We start from the raw sequence: 19,841 nt of genomic DNA on the forward strand, positions 1-19,841 counted from the left end.
GGGCCGCGCCCCCTCGGCTCCTCATTGCCCCGTTCGTGCTGTGGACCCCGCCCCGCCGCCAGCTCATTCGCAAGGGAAAGATCGCCGGTTTGAGGATAAATACAATTCCCCCCGCGCATTGGATACCCGCATCTTCCCCCCGGGGTGGCGGATTTACTCCGCGGAATCCTATTGGCTAGCGCCCTTGTTGAGCTTGACGATCTCTCGCAAGCTCAGGCCAAGAAAAATGCAGCCGTGTACCTAAAATCCATCCGGCCGTGCTTCTAAAAGAAAATAAATAAATAAAAATACGTGGTCTCAGGTTTGTAGAAAGGTGAAATGAAGTCAGCCCATGATCCTAGTAAAATTATTATCCATGTTGGCCATCAGGTGTCACAGAAAACCGCCTGTACACAAAACATTGTGTAAAAAGTATCCCGAACTCTCTAATGCTCAGGTTGGGGCTATAAGCTACACATTCCAGGTTCCGCCCCATGTTTTCCTACCACCTCTTCAGTCTTTTTTCTAACCAGAAAAAAACCGTTAAGGACGAATCCACGAAAAGCTGTACAGTGGATTCAGAGTTGGAACTAGGAGCTCTCAGTCTGGAAGCACCCTTTCTGCCCAATCAGGGCCAAGGGGGGCTCAAATTAATGAGAAAAGGACCCACAATGTTTTTGCAATAATCTGGGGGCGGGGAGCATCACTGAAAAGATGCTGAACATGGTGCAAAATCTGTAAACCATGCATGGGGGGGAGGGATACTCTCTTTTAGGCTTTACTTATTTAAAAATTGCCCATAGAAATTTTTGGTCTGTCGTCTGCAAATTATTTTGTTCATGTAGAATGCTATTGGAAACTGATCTGTGACCAATCATATCTCTATTGAGGAAACATTCCTGGTGTAAAACAATACTCCCTTCATCTGGCAGAGTTGTTGTTGTTGTTGTTGTTGTTGTTGTTGTTGTTATTTCTTATCTGCCTCTCCCTCTGGATCAAGGCAAGGAACAACATCAAATATAAAAATACTATAAAATATATAAAATTGATTAAAAACATATAAAACTAATACATTATTAAAATAACAGCCAGACATTTAAAAATTCGAGTGGCTAGGCCTGCCGGAAGAAATCAGTCTTTACAGCTTTTTTAAATTCAGAAAGTTTGTTACATTGGTGAATCTCTCCTGGCAGGCCATTCCACAGTCTGGGAGCAGCAGAAGAAAAGGTCCTCTGGGTAATGGTTGTCAGCCTAGTTTTCATTGACTGAAGTAAATTCTTCACAGAGGACCTGAGTGTGCAGGGCAGATTGTATGGGAGAAGGCGATCCCGCAGGTAACCTGGACCCAAACCATGTAGGGCTTTAAAGGTAATAACCAACGCTTTATACTTCACCCGGAAACTAATTGGCAGCCAGTGAAGTGATTTTAAAACTGGTGTAATATGCTTCCCCCACCCCCCCAGGTGTACTGGACTGGTGACCAACCTGGCTGCCATATTTTGATGGTTCCACTTTGAAGGATCAAACTAAGTACTTCATTTGGGGGTGGGGTGGAGGGAGTCAGTGGCCCTAGTAAAATTATTTTCCTTGATATCCAATGGTAATGTGTAGTATTCATCAAAAAGATACCGTATTAGCTAAAAACATGTAATAATCAAATGTGAGCAGAAGGCAACAAAACCACTGATGAATGTACAGTATTCTATGTGAAATAAAAGTCAAAGAGATGGACATCAAATAAAACTTGATTCCGTGGCAATAACTTTTATTAAGCTAGTATGCTGCTACAATGCCAGCATTCACAGATCAACAAAAATAGCATAATTGCAGGAGAAATGTATCTCAAAAGGCATTTTAACTTATCATAAAAGGGCATTATCAGCCCTCTACTGTATCCAATGCTGTTGTTCCAATAATCGAAGTAGTTTTGAAAGTGGAACCATGAGGGTGGAGGTCTACCCTTCCCACAGTCTTCCATGTAGCCTCAAAATCTCCTCCAGGGGGCTGGGATACCCTAATGACCTTATCTTAGGTTTATTGGATGACATGAAGATCACATTTTGTGATATAGCATATGTGTTTAGAAGGGTTCTGTTAGAAGGCCATCAAAGCAAATGGATTGATGCTGTGTTTCATGTGTACTGGACTTTTATCAATAAAGAATGTGGAATGAATTCTCACAGGTGGTAATGATGTTTCACAGTATAAGAACATTGTAGGAGGTCACAAAACAAAGCAGTGGCCAAAATTCTTATCAGGATCATCCACTAAAACAAATAATGTAACTTTTCTCTCTGGAGAATAGAAACAAGTTTTGGAACTTTCTTCCCAAGGAGGTTAGGTTGGCTTTCTCATTATTAACCTTTATATGGCTGAGGAAAAGTATACTCTTCCATTGAACTTTTAGTGCTTAATACTGTTTTTTTTATTTAGACTGTTCCTTCTTTTTTATTGCATTGCATGTTGTTGCATCCGTTTTATTTTTGTTTGTTTGGAATTGTTGCATTTTACTGTTTTTAATGGTTTTATTGTAAATTGCATCGAGCACCCATTGAATGGAGGGTGATTCACAAATATATGAAATACATAGATGCATTTGCCTGGTAGGTAATATTATGCCACAGCTTCCTACTGCCTTCACCACTAAGAATCCCCATCTCTGATCAGAAATAAGAGGGGGTTCCCATTCCCTTTTCCAATGCAGCAAGTTGAGTTTCCTACTTCAACAGAAGTCACATGGATTAAAATGATTGATGCTACTAAGAGATCGTGCTCACAAACAATAAAGCACTTTGTTAACCTGCAATTAGTTTCTTTTTCTGCAAGGCAGAGCACTAGTTAGGGAAATTAGAACACTTTGCAATTTTGCCTAATACTCAAGCACATTATAAACACTGTGGATATGCCACCATGCTTATTAGTGTGTGCCTCAATGAAAAAGATTGTGCTTTGAAGAAATATTGCTACAGCAGTGACTGCTACATGGAAGGGGCTCTAGTATAGATGTCCTTCAAGTTTGCCATCTCTCCCTACACTCCAACTAAAGACTCACCAGTGCAGACATTACAGCTCTAAAACCAAGCCAGCTCTCCCCTACACGTACACCATTTCTTTAACATCCAGCCTGATGAAGAGTTCTGGAGAACTCGCAAGCTTGCTCCATATTTTGTTATATGTTGGATGGTGAGCCCTGTAATGAAGGTATTGCTATACCATGGATTTTGGAATTTTTCTCATAGCTCCTTTGTTTTTGTGCTTCTTTTGAGGAAAGGGTACTGAAGATATATGGTGCCATACTTTTATTTTTGGTTTAAAAACTGTTTATTTACAGATATACAGATTGAGCAGGAGGAAGCAGACAATTTTTATTTATTTATTTATTTATTACATTTTTATACCGCCCAATAGCCGAAGCTCTCTGACAAGCACCTAGTAATGGTTTAAAGCAGCATCAATTCTTCATAATCGCAAATGTACCTTTGGAATCCCCCAATGCTGAATCTTACCAGTCAGCTGCAAACGTTCAGACTTCTTTCTCTTTTGCTGGCAATATTCCAACTGCCAATCCATTTTCCCCCCCAGCAACCAAGCAAGTGGGTAGGCTCAGTAACTAGCAGTCACCAGCCATCAATGCTCATTTAAGCAACCATCTTCCAACTCTCAAAGCCCAAGGAGGAAACAAAGCTGCACTAAAAATTACAGGAAGTGCTACTTTGCATGTACAGAGTAATATGAACCAACCATAGATGAAAGGTTGCCTTTGATTGACCCAAGGGCAAAGAAGGAAACATGGACAATGAAAAGCAAAATGGCCACTCTAAGGAATGAGTGAATGTTCTGTGTTAGTGGCTGAGGGAGCAGAAAGAGACTGCATTTGAGCTGGTGGCTGGAATGGAAAATTGCAGGCCTGTCTTCATTGCTAGGCAACCTAAGGCAGTTTGCTACTTAGTAAGTAGGGTCCATATAGCCAAATGAAGAAAAAAAAATGCAGGCATCAAATCAGTTGCTCTGGAGTTCTGTGGAGGATTACCATTTGCAAACAAAATTCATTTTAAAATGTTGAAAAACCACAGGGAGGATATATAATTTAAATCATTTAGTGACATGATTTATTAGCCAACATCAGACTTTCTATAAATGGTAGATTATTCCTCATACACTTGGGCAGGATCTACACTACTGCTTTAAAACAGTTTATAACAGTAGTGACAACTGTTTGAGCTCAGAACATACTCCATATACAGTTTTCAAACTGTTTTCAAAGTGTTATCTCCTGCTTAGCGTAGATTTGGCCAAGATCAGCAAAGTCCTCAAGAATAGTGTCATTGTTATGAAAGCTAGCTAGACAAGAAGAAGAAAATCAGCTGCTCAGCTGCTATTATATACTCACTAGCATCCCAAATCCTGCTGTGGGTAGTCATCTGTATCTATAGTGAGTTCATCTCCGGTGAAAAGTAAGTAATAGAAACATACCAGAACAGGCCACTCAATAAATTCTGCTATTCCAGCAGAATTTCTCAGTCCCTGTTTTCCTGATTGACTTACCCCATCCTGATTCTCTCAGTTTCCATGTCAATACCTTCATTGAGATGACAAAATATACTAACTGATGCTTGCATTTGCAAAGTACATTTTCAGAGCAATATCCCAGTGAATGAGTGTTACAGAGCACATTATGATACTGTAGCAGACCCCAGGGTCATAGAAATGTCATTAGATCTAAACAACGGCACAAGATTAACACAAATTAATAAATAAAAGAAAGGGTAAGTACCAAATTAAGATAGGAAATAGGGGGAAATCAACACATATAATGATGATGCCAGAATAAAGAAGAACTTCCAGACTGTAAACAAATGCAGTTTCAACAAACAGTAACACTTATACCACAGTGAACTTGTTATGGTTCTGTCTCTCCTTTCTCTGATCTCCGGAAGTGTCCCTTCAGAAAACACAACCCTCTAAAGTTATCCCTTCAATTTCAATCAGGCTGGACACACAGCACAAATCTCTAGTGCTTTGAGGAACAGATACTTCTTCTTTTAACAGTAACTGCTTTTCTCTACCATTCAAATCTTTTACTCTCATTCCTCTGTTGGGTTCTCATGCTTGCCCTCTTTCTCTGCTTCCTTCTCTGCCTCATGAAGAATTTCTTTCACTTCCCTCTCTGTCAGCCACGCCAGCTCTTCCTTCTCGCCCCCTCTCTCCACATCAGCTGCCAACCTTTTTTTCTCCCTGTTGCCTGGAAACCTTCTCCCAACTCCCCCGCTGTATCTATCTGATCATTTGTGCTCATTCTACAATACATTCTGATTTAAACCAGCATGAACATCTGGCAAGGCATTTGAACTACCCTCAGAAAGGCCAGACTGACCTCCTCCTCCTCCTCCTCCTCCTCCTCCTCCTCCTCCTCCTCCTCCCCCCTTCCAGGTTGGGTCCAGGTTACTTGAAGAACCACCTTCACTCATATTAACCTGCCTGAATTCTGAGATCAAGGTTGAAGATCCTGTTTGTGTTTCCACCTCTCAGAGCAATTAGGAACCTAGGAAGCTGCCTTATACTGAGTCAGACCATTGGTCCATTTAGCCCAGTTTTGTCATCTGGCAGCAGCTCTCAAGGGTTTCAGGCAGGATTGTTTCTTTGCTCTATCTGGAGAAAGCTGTGGATCAAACCTGGGACCTACTACATGCAAAGCATGTCCACTTAAGCTAGCAGGCGCAAGGGATAAATCCTTATGGCTTATCAGCCCAGCCAGCCCTCAGAAGCTGAATTTGCATTTCTTTCCCATGCACCTATTGCCTCTTGGGAATGGTTGCGTTCAAATTATTAACCTTAGATGCTCTGAAACTTGTCCCTGTTTTCCATGAACAGAGGAAGGGGACAGAAAGACAGGCGGTCAGAGCTCTGCTTCTTTGGAACTCCGGAAGCTGGTCTATGAAACACATCTTCCATCACAGATGCATCTAAACTGATGCTCTCTGCAACATGCAAAGAGTCACTAACAATGGCTACATTATAGTATTACTCCACACTCCTTTTTATATATCTCCCAGTCAAGGAAAAATAAACTCCAAAGCTATATATGCAACTATATTACATTTTGAATGGTTTCTTGATGTAAGACAAACACAGCTTGTATGCTTACCAGAATTTTTACACTGAAAATTCTACCCCTTTCCCTGTCACAGATTTTTAACAAGGTACTCTCTTTTTTAAACCTAAGTATTCTGAGTAAAGTATATAGATTGGAGTCAATCAGAAGTTAGGTTTTTTTTTCAGAGTGGTGGGATAAAAGTACTATTACCCATGATGTGAACTTGCATCACAATCGCAGGTAAATAGAATTTGCACATTTTTGTTGCACTTCAAAGATCTGCAAAAACTGTTTGACCAGAGTCAATTGCAGGGCAAAAAAATGTATGTATGTGTGTGTGTGTGTGTGTGTTGAGATGGTGGTGATAAAGATGTCTCTTAAAAGTACAGGTCTGCTTAATCACATATAAAGGGATGGCCAGATGATTCAGGGAACAAAAAAAGGCTTGTGGATGGGTGCTTTGAACCCACCACTTAACACTCCACAGCTGTTCCCCTCACCAGAGGGAGGGGACAGGACACATACATTTGCTGAAATAGCATGTATTTCCATGTAAAAGAAAAGACTGCCTTCCAGATAATGTTTCCCATAAATCTGGCTCTGAAAATTCATTTACACATACCCCAAAAATATGTAATTAGGCCTTTTAAATTGCTTTTAGTGGTTTTAATGTTGTTTCAGTGTTTTAATATATTTTATTGTTGATTTTTATGTCTTGGTGTTAGTATTATATGATTTGTTGTGCACTGCTTTGCTGATGTTTGTGAAAAGACTGTTTAGAAATCCTCCTTGAAATCCTGCTTCCCACATGCTATTTGTGTGAATGTGTTGATGTTATTAATGTGAACAGAGTTATTTTAAATCAAATTTCCATGCTAGCCAGCACAGATTTTTAAACTGCTCCAGATCAAAAGTCATATTTCTACATTCTCTATTCTAAACAGAAACCAGATTACCAAGACTTCTCCCCCTGGGAATTTTAGTTTTGTTTGGAGATTAAGCGTTCTCCATGAGATGATTCTCATCACACTCATAAAACTGTATCCAATATCAGTTACTCCATTGTTGCTTTATTGTCCAAGGCTGCTTCCAGATGGAGGGCTCCTAGGGCTACCAAAACACACACACACACACACACACACACACACACACACACACACCAGTATGCAGCCATTGTTTTCTTTGACTTTTTCTTTTCAGTAGGAAAAAAGACGGAAGAAATGGTGGGAAAACACAGGAGGGCTATGAACTGCAGACAGTGCCCTCTGGAATGCCCAACCACCCTAAAATTCTGTGAATGAAGCAGGGTGATGGTGCGAAAAAGCCTCATCTGAAAGCTTCCCTAATATTTGTGGCTGATCTGTATTGCGGCATGTAGAAACATGGCCCCATACACCTTTCAGACAAGGAGAAGCTGCAGGGAGTTTTGGAGTTGCATTCCTTCCTGTTGACAAACATGGCGCCATACAGCAGCAAGAAAAGGAGTGCCTGCAGGGTGCTTGCTTCAACCTTCCTTGCCAAAAAGAACAGCATAATACCTTTGTAACTAAGAACTAGTGCCTGAGTTTGATTTTTGTTCCTCCTCCTTCCAAATCCCTTTTCCTTTTGTGTTGTGTGTTTTAGGTTGTAAGGCTGAGGGCAGAGATGGTTGTAGTATTGATCTTTGTAAGCTTCTACAGAAGCCCTTTCCAGCCATAGAGCAGGTTAAAAGTGCTTTAAATAAACACAATGTAGGAGGTTATGTTTAGAGCAGTTCATAGAATCATAGAATAGTAGAGTTGGGGTGGATCTACACAGCGTCGTGAAGGCGCTTGCGTGCGCCTCCAGTGCGCCCCGAAACTCATTGTGTAGATCCTGCCCTACCTGGCCAGAAGAGGAGGAGGAGGCGGCAGCGGCGGCGGCGGCCCCACATCGCCCCTCACGGGGGGGGGGGAGGCGGCGGCAAGGACTCCCCAGCGAAGCCGCTGAGCCCAGAAACTTTTCACCCCGTCCCCGCGAGGGGCGATGCCTCCTCCTCCGCCGCCTCTTCTGGCCAGGTAGGGCAGGATCTACACAATACGTTTTGGGGCGCACTGGAGGCGCACACAAGCGCCTTCACGACAATGTGTAGATCCCCTCCTGGAAGCAGCTTATAAGGCCATCAAGTCCAACCCCCTGCTCGATGCAGGAATCTACCCTAAAACATCCCTGATTGATGGCTGTCTAGCTGCCCCTTGAATGCCTCTAGTGTGGGAGAGCCCACGACCTCCCTAGGTAATGGGTTCCATTGCCATACTGCTCTTAAAGTCAGAATTTTTTCCCTGATGTCCATCTGGAATCTGGCTTCCTGTAACTTGAGCCCATTATTCCATGTCCTGCACTCTGGGATGATCGAGAAGAGATCCTGGCCCTCCTCTGTGTGACAACCTTTCAAGTATTTGAAGAGTGCTATCGTGTCTCCCCTCAGCTTTCACTTCTCAAGGCTAAACATGCCCAGTTCTTTCTAGGGGTGTACTCCACCCCATTATGGATCCCCGGATCCAAAGTGGAGCAGGCCGATCCGGACCTCTGAAGCCCGGTTCCGGAGCGGATCGGGGGAGGTCCAGTTCGGCTTGAAGTGGTTTGGAATGATCTGAAGCGATTCAGACTGTTCCGAAGCTTCAGAGCAAAGTAAGTGGGGAGGGGAGCTTACCTGGCTCCCCTGTCCACTGCCGCCGCAGTCCGTGCAGTGATGGCAGCAGACCCGGAGAAGGGGGAGAGGGGTGTACCTGGCGCTGCCTCCACCTCCACAGTCCATACAGCGGCAGCGGAGCCAGGTAAGGGGGGAGGGGGCTTATTTGTCCCCCATTTTGTCCCCCCTTCCCCACTTACCTGCCTCCGCCATCCACTGTGGAGGCAAGTAAGTGGGGAAGGGGAGCAAAATAGGAGCCGAATATCGATCCTGACCTCCGGATCTTGCTCCAGATCTGGTTCCGGAGCAGATCAGGGAGGTTCAGATCGACCTGAACCATTTCGGGCCCAATCCAGAAAGACTGGATCGGGTTCCAAAGCAGTTCAGGTAAGGGGTGCACAGCCCAAGTTCCTTCAGTCTCTCTTCATAGGGCTTTGTTTCCAGACCCCTGATCACCCTCATTGTCCTGCTGTGAACATGCTCCAGCTTGTCTGCATTCTTCTTGAAGTGTGGTACCCAGAACTGGACACAATACTCAAGATGAGGCCTAACCAGTGCTGAATAGCTGGGAACCAGTACTTCACATGATTTGGAAGCTATATTTCTATTAATGCAGCCCAAAATAGCATTTGCTTTTTTTTGTAACCACATCATACTGTTGGCTCATATTCAGCTTGTCATCTATAACAATTCCAAGATCCTCCTCATTTGTAGCATTGCTGAGTTAAGTATCCCCGATCTTGTAACTGTGCCTTTGGTTTCTTTTTCCTAGGTGTAGAACTTGGCATTTATCCCTATTAAATTTCATTCTGTTGTTTTCAGCCCAGTGCTCCAGCTAATCAAGATTACTTTGAAGTTTGCATCTGTCTTCCAGGGTATTAGCTATCCCACCCAATTTTGTGTCATCTGCAGATTTGGTAAGTGTTCCCTGAACCTCCTCATCCAAGTCATTAATAAAAATGTTGAAGAGCACTGAGACCAGGACTGAGCCCTGTGGTATTCCGCTTGTTAATTTCCCCCAGTTTGAGAAGGTACCATTGATTGGCACTCTTTGAGTCCGATTCTGTAGCCAGAATCGCTACAGAATTCTGGCTATTACTGGAATCACAGTAATAGTTGTTCCATGTAGCCCACTTTTAACTAGTTTGCTGATCAGAATTTCATGTGGTACTTTGTCAAAAGCTTTGCTGAAGTAACGATATATTATGTCAACCACATTCCCACAGTCCACAAGGGAGGTTCCCCGATCACAGAATGGGATCAAATTAGTCTGACAGGATTTCATCATCATCATCATCAGTTTATTGTGCTAGCCAAAGGCCATGACAAATACATCCATAGAAAAGCATACAACTATAAAAGTACACAACAGTTTAAAATAGCCAAGAGAATCATACAGACAAGCTTAAATTTACTGTGACTAAAGCTCTCATTCCACTCAGCACTTTGAGTCTCCGTGGCAGTTTATAGCAATTTTATCTAGTTCTCTCTTCCTAATCTTTTTCGCTGCCAGTGACATAACTGTTGGAATCGCTAAGGAGGAAGAGAACTGTTTCTGCTTGGGCATTCATGCCTCCATATGTCAGCAGCGGTTTCAGGAGTCTCTCTCTTGGGTCCCTATACAAAGGGCAAGTTAACATATAGTGTGTTATGTCTTCCACTTGTTGTTGACCACAGATACATAATCTCGATTCAAATGGTACCTTGTGGTAGCGTCCATCCAGTACTGCAGTTGGCATCACTTGAAACCTCAATTCAATGAAAGCATTATTATTATTATTATTATTATTATTATTATTTATTTATATAGCACCATCAATGTACATGGTGCTATATAAAAAGCATTTCTCAGGGGCAGTGGCCTCAATTTGGACAGATAACATGCTCTATAGTGTTCTGTTTTTAGAAGAGGGAACCACCGAGAGAATTTAGAATTTTTAATAAGTTGCAGGTCCCTCCTGGAATCTACCCAAAAACACCAATCCCTTAGTTGCTTCTTATCCATGCTTAGAGCAAACTTCAATTCAGGGAGATGATAACTATACAAGAGCTTTTGGAATATTACTGTCCAATGACAATTGTTATCCATTTCTAGAAAACACTTGGTAGGAAGATGCTCATTTTGCAAGATGGCGATTCGTTTAAAATATTTTAGCTGCGCACTCTCAATTCTTGCCCTAACTGAAGGACTACCAGCTTCTGTGCGCAAAAAAGCTGCAGGGGTACCAGATGGAAGAGAGAAAAGTTTTCGAAGGAAGTTGTTCTGCACAATCTCCAAGGCTTCGGTCGTGGTGTTGTCAGACCCCCAGATTTCAGACCCATAAAGCAGCTGCGTTATTACTTTGGTGTTAAAGATTTTTAGGGCAGGTTCGATCAACTGTCCCCCTTTATTATAATAAAACTTCATTAGAGCCCCTATAGTTTTTTGTGCTTTCAATTTCGCTGCCTCCCTATGCCCTTTCCACGAGAGGGACTCACTAAAGAGAATACCCAGATATCTAAATGAGCGGACCTGGTCAATGACGTGTTGGTCCAAAGTCCATTTGTGTGTAGGTCTGCGGCTGCCGAAGACCATTATCTTTGTCTAAGTATAGTTTATTGCCAGGTTTTCAGATTTGCAATAAGAGCTGAGAGTACCTAAAAGCTTTTTCAGGCCCAAACACGCGAGAGAGATTAGTGCTATGTCGTCTGCGTACATTAGAGTAAAGATCTTTCTGTTCATGATTACTGGGGAAGGGGAGTTTACTTGGGCTAACTGTGACACTAGGTCGTTAACATAGATGTTAAAGAGGGAAGGGGCCAGGAGACATCCTTGTTTAACTCCCCGGGTTGTTTTAAAGGATTCTGTTAGAAAGCCATTTAGGCCAACTCTAACCCTCATTTCAGTGTTACTATATAGCTCTTTTATCAGCATCAATAGTCTACGGTCAATATTGGTGTTTTGTAGTTTTTCCCATAATCTACTTCTATTTATTGAATCAAAGGCGGCTGAAAAATCAATAAAGGCTACATATAGATGACTCTTGATATTCTTGGTATATTTCCTGATGATGTAATTCAGAGTAAAACACTGATCGATGGTGCTATATCCGCTTCTGAAACCAGCTTGTTCTTCATGTATAAATTGGTTCGTTTCTAGCCAATCAAGTAATTTTTGAAGTAGGTGTCTTGCATATAACTTTGAGGAGACGTCCAGCAAACTGATCAGCCGATAGTTTTTTGGATCATTCCTGTCTCCTTTCTTATAAATTGGGGAGATGATACTCACTTTCCATCCAGGGGGCATTTGTCCAGTGTTATTAATCCTGGTAAACAGAGCAGCAAGGATTGGTATCCACCATTCTGAGTGTTCTTTATAAAGCTCCGGAGGTGAGAGATCTTCCCCAGGAGCCTTTTTAAGTTGCAAACGTGAGACAAGAGTCTTTATTTCCCTGCTAGTGACTGGTTGCCATTCAGGTGGGTTAGATAGTTCTTGATGTGCCCCTGGCTCACCCAGTTGCCAGGGTTGGGCATCAAATATATTAGAAAAATACTTGACCCAAGTTGGTGCAGAGATAGATACGTCCAGTGTTGACCTTATCTCATTTGAGCCCCGAGAAACTAGGTCCCAAAATTTGCCTTCATTCCGCTCTGAAATTGCCTGTTCTAGTTTCTGCCATTGAGTTTTAGTGTATTGTTCTTTCTTGTTTTTAAGCAGTTTTTTGTAATCTGACCTACATTTTATAAGGCTTCCTAAGGCTTCTTCAGGTGGTTTGTTGCGGAATTCCCTTATTTCCCTAGACAGGTTTTTCTTAGCCGCTTTACATTGGGCGTCAAACCAGCCAGTGTAGGCTGTCGGTTGGCTTTTATTTGCCGGTGCTACCAGAAAAGCCCTCAGTTCTGTAGTAATTTGTTGGAAAGCATCTAAATGATTTGCAGATTTATCCCAGAATACTTGGCATAGGTTTATCATTTGCTGACTGTGTAATTTTTCTTGGATATCACTACTCAGTTTTATGGACCATTTTAGTCTTCTCTCTCCCAGCAATTCTCCAGTTAGAGTTACGGTTTCGGTCAATGCTGCTCGTTCAATTAGTGGGGATAATGATACTAGTATTGGGAGGTGGTCACTTTCAGGACAGTCCAGCACTTCGAAAGAGCTTACTGAAGGGAACAATGCTGGAGAGACCATTACATGGTCAATGGCACTGCCTCCTCCTCTGCACAGGTAAGTGAAGTGGCCTCTTGATTTGTCCAAGGGGCTCCCATTGAGAGTGTAGAAGTTGTGATGATATAGGAATTCTAGGAACTTTACTCCCTGCTTGTTATATTTACTATCGATGGAACTGTGAGCTGTTAGAAAAATATCTTCCAACTCTATACCGAGTGGTTGCAGGAGCCCCTCTGAGACTGCTCCTATTCGTGCATTAAAATCCCCACAGATGAAGATAAGTGCACTCGGAACCTTCTGGGATATCTGTTCCAGGAGGAATGTTAAATCCTTCCATGTTTTGTCGACTACCAGTAGGCAGTTTGTAGAGGGGAAGTAAATATTTATACAGAGGAGGATATTTCCATCTTCGGTTTTAATTTGTAAGGGTAAAAGATGATTATTTTGTACTCCAAAGTCCACCATCTGAGATTCTCCTGCCAATTCTGTCGAAATAAAGGTTACTAAGCCCCCGCTCCCTCGGCCATTTTTGCTTGTCTTTATGGCTGGTTGGTTAAAGGATATATAGCCCTGGAGATGAGGGGGGTTATGTTCGCGGCACCAAGTTTCTTGCAGGCAGACTATGTCATATTGTTGGAGCATTCTAACGAATTCTTTGTCCACCAATTTATTTCCCCAGCCAGCTAAATTCCAAGATAGTATATTCAGCCCTTTTTGATTTGTGCCTAGTCAGAATTGATGTCTTCGGACTGATTTATAAGTCTCTGGCTCTTGAAAGTTTGTTCTTTTGTAACTATCCCAAGATCTGGGATTTCCTGGAGGTTTCGGCCTATGGGGATCAGCCCAGACTCTGTGGGAAGATTTTGATATGAGCTGATGATTTTGATCCTCAGGTCTCTTCAGATATCTCCCATGGCTTGTGTTTGAGTTGGAATGTGTGATCTTCCTTCCATTTCTGTAGTCGTATATTTGTATATTATTTGGGTAGGTGATAAAGGAAGGGATCTTATATCTGTGGTTCTCCCAGCTCCTGAACCCCTCATTTCCAGCTCTTGGGTGGATTTCTCTTCCTCTCTCTTGTAGAGATGGTGTGAAATTCATTTCTAGCCCACCTGAATCGTATCGAGGTTGTTTTAGTTCAAACAATAGCTCCTTGTCAGTGAACCTGTGCAGTAAGAACCAAAATTTACTCCGGATATCAGAGTCCGAAAAAGTTAATTCCAAACTGCCACTATCCCCATATTGTGACAAACGTTTACAACGTACATTACTTCCTATGTCCAGTGATGTCCCCAGAATAGACTGAATTTCTGCTATGAGTTCTTGTTCTAATCTTGTTATCCGCCCTGAGCTCCTGAGTGGCCAATTGTGTATGACTACCTGCAGATCATCTAGAGATCTCTCCCGAGGAGAGCCATTTTCCAGGGGAGAATTTGTCCCCCTATTCTCTAAGATTTGAGGTATAGCTGGTTGCCCTACCTTCTCGGCTGAGAAGGAGAGAGGCTCCTGTGAAATATCCAAGTCTAATGATGTATGATCTGGGCCTAATTGAGTCAAATCTAGCAACATGGTACTGTTGTTCACTTGGGAAATGTCTAAATCCTCACCGGGAAACTCATCAATTAGCAGCAGTCTTGGATCGGATGGAGTTAAATGGAGAATGGAGAAGGAGCTATCAGAGCTGGCCTCGTGCTCCATTTGATTGGGGTGGGAAAATGTTTCTGCATTGGTTTTCCAATCTTGAAATATATTATTTAGTTCTTTAGTCACTAAGTCGGTGGTGAGCCTGTCATCCTTTTGCTTGCCTCTGCCCTGGTAGTCCTCCAGGCTGTCTTCCATCTGCCTTCCCTGGGACGTCTGACCCGTCTGGGGTGCTGCAGCCAGAATACCAAGCTCTACTAATCCAACCAAAGTTCCAATAATGGCTTTCAGGCCAGAGACTTCCTGTTCTAGCACATTCATTCTGAGGAATATTTTCTCTGCTGTTTGTTTAGATAAAAAACATTGATCTCTTAATAACCCACACAAGGTGGTGGAGTCACTCTTTGGGTTTACTGAGTCAGCTTTGCCTAAACTCTTTCTGAGCGTGTTTAATGCCTCTTTATATAAGGGAGCTTGTATTTCTGAGGGTGAAATACCCTCTATTCCTCTCTCTATGAGTACGGGATCATTTGTCTCATTTATTAAAAACTCGTTAGAGGAATATACGGTTGAGACTTCCTCCTGAGAGGTAATGTCCCCTACCATTGATTCTCTGAAGGCACCATTTGGTGTACCGTCTTCTTCGTTTAAAAATGAGGCTGCGGTATCTGGATCTATCCAGTACTCATTCTCAGCTGACTCTGTTTCTCCTGACTTAAAGTCATAATAATCCAATATTGATTTCTGGACTAGGTTGGGCAGAGGTTCCTTACATGAGGCTTTCTGAAGCTGGGCTCGGGTGTTGACCATGTTATATGATGGTATTTTAATACTGATTTATCAGTTATCAACTTTCAGTATTAGAAGGAAGTAGGGGAGAAGGGAAAACAACACTAGAAACCTTCTGAATTGGAGCTGAATAGGGACAATTTATAGGACTAGAAAGTCTTGAACCACGACCACACTAACAATTCAAAGTTTGGGGCGTGGCCGATAAAAAAAAAAACAACCCCAAAATAAACAGAATCAATAATATCAGTAATCAATAATAATAATAGCCTTAGCACAGTCTTAACACAGCTAAAACTCGAATTCTAATCTTAGGAATATGTCATGTAAAATGAAGTTAAAAATTAAAAATGCATTTCTAAGTGTACATTAACCTTATTTCCATACTCGCAAACTGACAATTATAACTGAAGTGAGTCCTAGACGGGTATGAAGCATCCTGAAGCAATAATAGTTCTTAGATTGGCTCACTTCCCTCTTCCTTTAATGGTTGAGTTTTTCTTGAGGAAAGGTCCAGCAGGAGTGAAATTCAGAAATTCTGCCAGGCCTGTCCTATCCCAAGGGCTACTATTAACTTACAAGTGTGGAGTCAAAACTGACCCGTGCGAAACCAGCGATGCAAATTCAGGAAGGAATTTTCTCAGCTTCCAGATGGATAACTTTGTAACTTAATCTCCAAGGAGTAAACTGCATGAGGGTTCAAAAGGCATTGGCATAAAACAGCCAAGAGTCTTGTCAATTCACCCCCTCTACTCGGCGTCCTGTCGTAGTTAAGATAAATGGTGTCAGGCAGCTTGGCTTGGCAGAGGTAAAACAACAAACAGTCCAACAGGTCGAGACCCTGATAAACTCCTCGGGTAGTAAATAACAGGTAACCAAATCCAAACGGCTCCTTAGGTCGGAGAGAAGGTTGGAGAGAAGGTTCCAGTTTGGAGGCAATTATTCATTTTGACTTTACCGTCCGTTTTCGATAAGAATCCAATGGCAAAATAGCGCAGTTGATAGTCATTAAATCAAAAATTCAGCCAGTCACCAAAAGACCTTGGGAGTTTGTTGGAGGGGATAAAATAATAACAAAAGTCCGGCTGGCAGATAAGACTGCGGTTGAAAAGCTCTTTCACCTCAAGGACAAAGTCATTAGTTAAAAGTGATTAAAATATTTGAAAAAACACTTAGAATGCTCTGAATTCTTGAAGTTCTCGGAGACGCTGCTCATCTGACAGGATTTGTTCTTGACAAATCCATGCTGGCTTCTAGTAATCACTTCATTGTTTTCAAGATGCTTAGAGATTGACTTCTTTATAATCTGCTCCAAAATGTCCCAGGGATTGATGTCAGACTAACTGGTCTATAGTTCCCAGGTGCCTCCTTTTTGCCCTTTTTGAAGATAGGGATAACATTAGCTCTCCTCCAGTCGTCCGAAACTTCACCCATCTTCCATGAATTTGCAAAGATAATAGACAATTGTTCTGAGAGTTCTTCTTCCAGCTCCTTTACTATTCTAGGATGCAGTTCATCATACCCTGGAGATTTGAATTCATTCAAAGAAATTAGGTGTTCCTTGACCATCTGTCTATCAATCTCAAACTGCAATCCTTCCCCTTCAGCTTGTACTTTTGCCGGGGGGAGGGGGGCATAGACCCCGCTTTTGGGAGAAGACTGTGCCAAAGTAGGAATTCAGCATTTTGGCCTTTTCTTTGTCATTTGTTAGCAATTTTCCATCTTCATTAAGCAGTTGAACCATTATTTCTTTCCTGTCTTTTACTATGCACATACCTGAAGAAAGCTCTCTCTTTTTTGCTGCTTTTAGCCTTCCTCGCTAGCCTCAGCTCATGCTCAGCTTTAGCCTTCCTGATGCCATTCCTGCACTTCTGTGCTACCTGTCTGTACTCTTCTTTTGTAACCTGGCCTTCCTTCCACTTCCTATATGTGTCCTTTTTTGTTTTTAGGTCATCTCTAAGCTTTTTGTGGAGCCACATTGGTTTCTTCTGTTGTCTTCTATCATTTTTCCTAATTGCAATTGTTTGTAATTGTGCCTTTAAGATTTCCTTTTTTAAATACTCCCACCCATCTTGGACTCCTTTTCTCATTAGGACCACTTGCCATGGGACCTTACTTATCATAGTTCTGAGTTTATTAAAATCAGCTTTCCTAAAATCTAGAGTATGTGTATGGCTACACTCCACTTTTGCTTCCTTTAAAATCAAGAATTCAAGTATGACATGGTCACTTTCCCCCAGAGTTCCCACAACTGCCACTTTACTAAGTCATTCCTATTTCTGTAGGAGAAAGTTATCAGCCAAACATGTCAGGAATTTTTTGGAAGGGCCACTTTTGGCAGAATTTGTCTCCCAACAGATATCGGGGTAATTGAAATCCCCCATCACTACTACATCACACTTTCTTGAAACACTGGCAATTTGCTTTTCAAAAGTTTCATCCTCGTCTTCTCCTTGATTGGGTGGTTGGTAGTAGACTCCAACTATCATGCTCCTTTTATTCCTTGCTCCATTAATTTTTTATCCAGATGCTATCAATGGGGCTACCAGGCTCATCCTCCTGTATTTCTGAGCAGGGATAAGTCTTTTTAACATATAGTGCAACTCTGCCTCTCTTTCTGTTTCTTCTGGAGGTTTTTTGAACAAGTTATACCCTTCAATTGCTTTATTCTACTTATGGGAGTCATCTCACCAAGTTTCTGTTATCCCTATCAAGTCGTATTTGCCTTCATGTATTAAGAGTTCAAGTTCGTTCTGTTTGTTTCCCATACTCTGTGCATTAGTATACAGACATTGAAGACCATGTGCTTTATAGTCTGGCTTCATTCCTATACTATTCTGAAGACTATTTGGGGGCACTGTTTGATCCATTCTCTCTGTTATGGTGCATAAGCCTTTGTTGCCTCCAAGTTTACATCTCCCTCCCCCATAGGATTTAGTTTAAAGCCTTCCTGATAAAGTTCTTCATGCTGTGGCCAAACACATTCTTCCCAGCCCTTGTGAGGTGCAACTCATCCTTTGCCAGTAGTCCATCTTCCAAATAGTGTAGCCTAGGGTAACCATATGAAAAAGAGGACAGGGCTCCTGTATCTTTAACAGTAACGTAGGAAAGGGAATTTCAGCAGGTGTCAATTGAAGAGGGTGAAATTCCCTCTTCATCACAACAGTTAAAGCTGCAGAAGCCCTGCCCTCTTTTGTATCTGGCCACTCTACTATAGCTAGTGTAGCTTTAACTGTTGTGATGAAGAGGGAATTTCACCCTCTTCAATTGACACCTGCTGAAATTCCCTTTTCCACTTTACTGTTAAAGATACAGGAGCCCTGTCCTCCTTTTCATAAGGTCACCCTAGTGTAGCCCGTGGTCCCAGAATTCAAATCTCTCATGTCAGCACCACCTTCATAGTCAGTCATTCACTCAGAGTATTTTTCTTTCCCTTTCTGTTCCTCTTCCAAGAACTGGGAGGATGGATGAGAAAACTATCTGGGCCCCAAAGTTATTGAGTTTCCTTCCCAAATAGGGTGACCATATGAAAAGGAGGACAGGGCTCCTGTATCTTTAACAGTTGTATTGAGAAGGGAATTTCAGCAGGTGTCATTTGTATATATGGGGAATCTGGTGAAATTCCCTCTTCATCACAACATTTAAAGCTGCAGGTGCCCTACCCTCTTTTAAATCTGGTCACTCTAGTATAGCTCCTGCACCTTTAACTGTTGTGATGAAGATTGAATTTCATCAGGTTCTCCATATATATGCTGCAATTCCCTTTTCTATGCAACTGTTAAAGATACAGGAGCCCTGTCCTCCTTTTCATATGGTCACCCTATTCCCAAAGCTTCAAAGTCTGACATGATATCTCCACTTGGCAGTATTATTTGTTCCCAGATGAATGAGAAGAAAAGGGTGTCCATGGGCTTTATGAGCTTTGGCAACCCTTCAAGGATGGGTAACCTTTTTTAGCCTGATGGCCAAATTGCAAAATGGGAAAGGTTCCAGGGGTCAAAGGCAGAGTACGTGGGGACAATTGTGATAATTTCCATATTAAGCCTGCTCAGGGCTGAATCACTCAGCAGCACTTTTAAAGAGCATTCCAAATACCATGTCTAGTCACAAGCAAGCGTGTTACCTGTCTACCAAATCCTCGCGTTAGGTCCATGCAGCAGCTCAGCTGCCTGCAAAATGAACACCTCAAAAATCTTAGGCTAGATTCTTTGCAGGGTATTTAAAGATTTATTAACTTTTAATACTCTCTTATATCTGACCTGCAATTGGTGATGACATCAAAAGAAGCTTAGTGCTGGATGGGACAACCTTGGGGGCTACATCTGGCCCATAGGCTGGGTTTCGCCATCCCTGGTTTAAAGCATGTTAAGATTGCATTTTATCTATTATGTATTATGATCCATCATTGGTATCTAATTCCTTTTCACTTATTGTCCTTCCTTCCTTCCTTTCCTGCCTGGCCTTGCAAGGCCAGTATAGTGCAATGGGTTGAATGCATCTAGATTGGGTCCACTTTTTTCTGGATTCATGTCTGTGCT

At 42.1% G+C, this 19,841-nt stretch overlaps 1 protein-coding gene across 1 annotated transcript in view; it reads right to left on the reverse strand.

Moving 5' to 3' along the window:
• LOC134392586 (acyl-CoA (8-3)-desaturase-like) overlaps positions 1-19,841 on the reverse strand; it is a 191,149-nt gene that overhangs the window by 109,742 nt on the left and 61,566 nt on the right. The window lies entirely within an intron of this gene.

Source organism: Elgaria multicarinata, chromosome 2 (genome assembly GCF_023053635.1).
Source record: "Elgaria multicarinata webbii isolate HBS135686 ecotype San Diego chromosome 2, rElgMul1.1.pri, whole genome shotgun sequence".
NCBI lineage: Eukaryota > Metazoa > Chordata > Lepidosauria > Squamata > Anguidae > Elgaria > Elgaria multicarinata.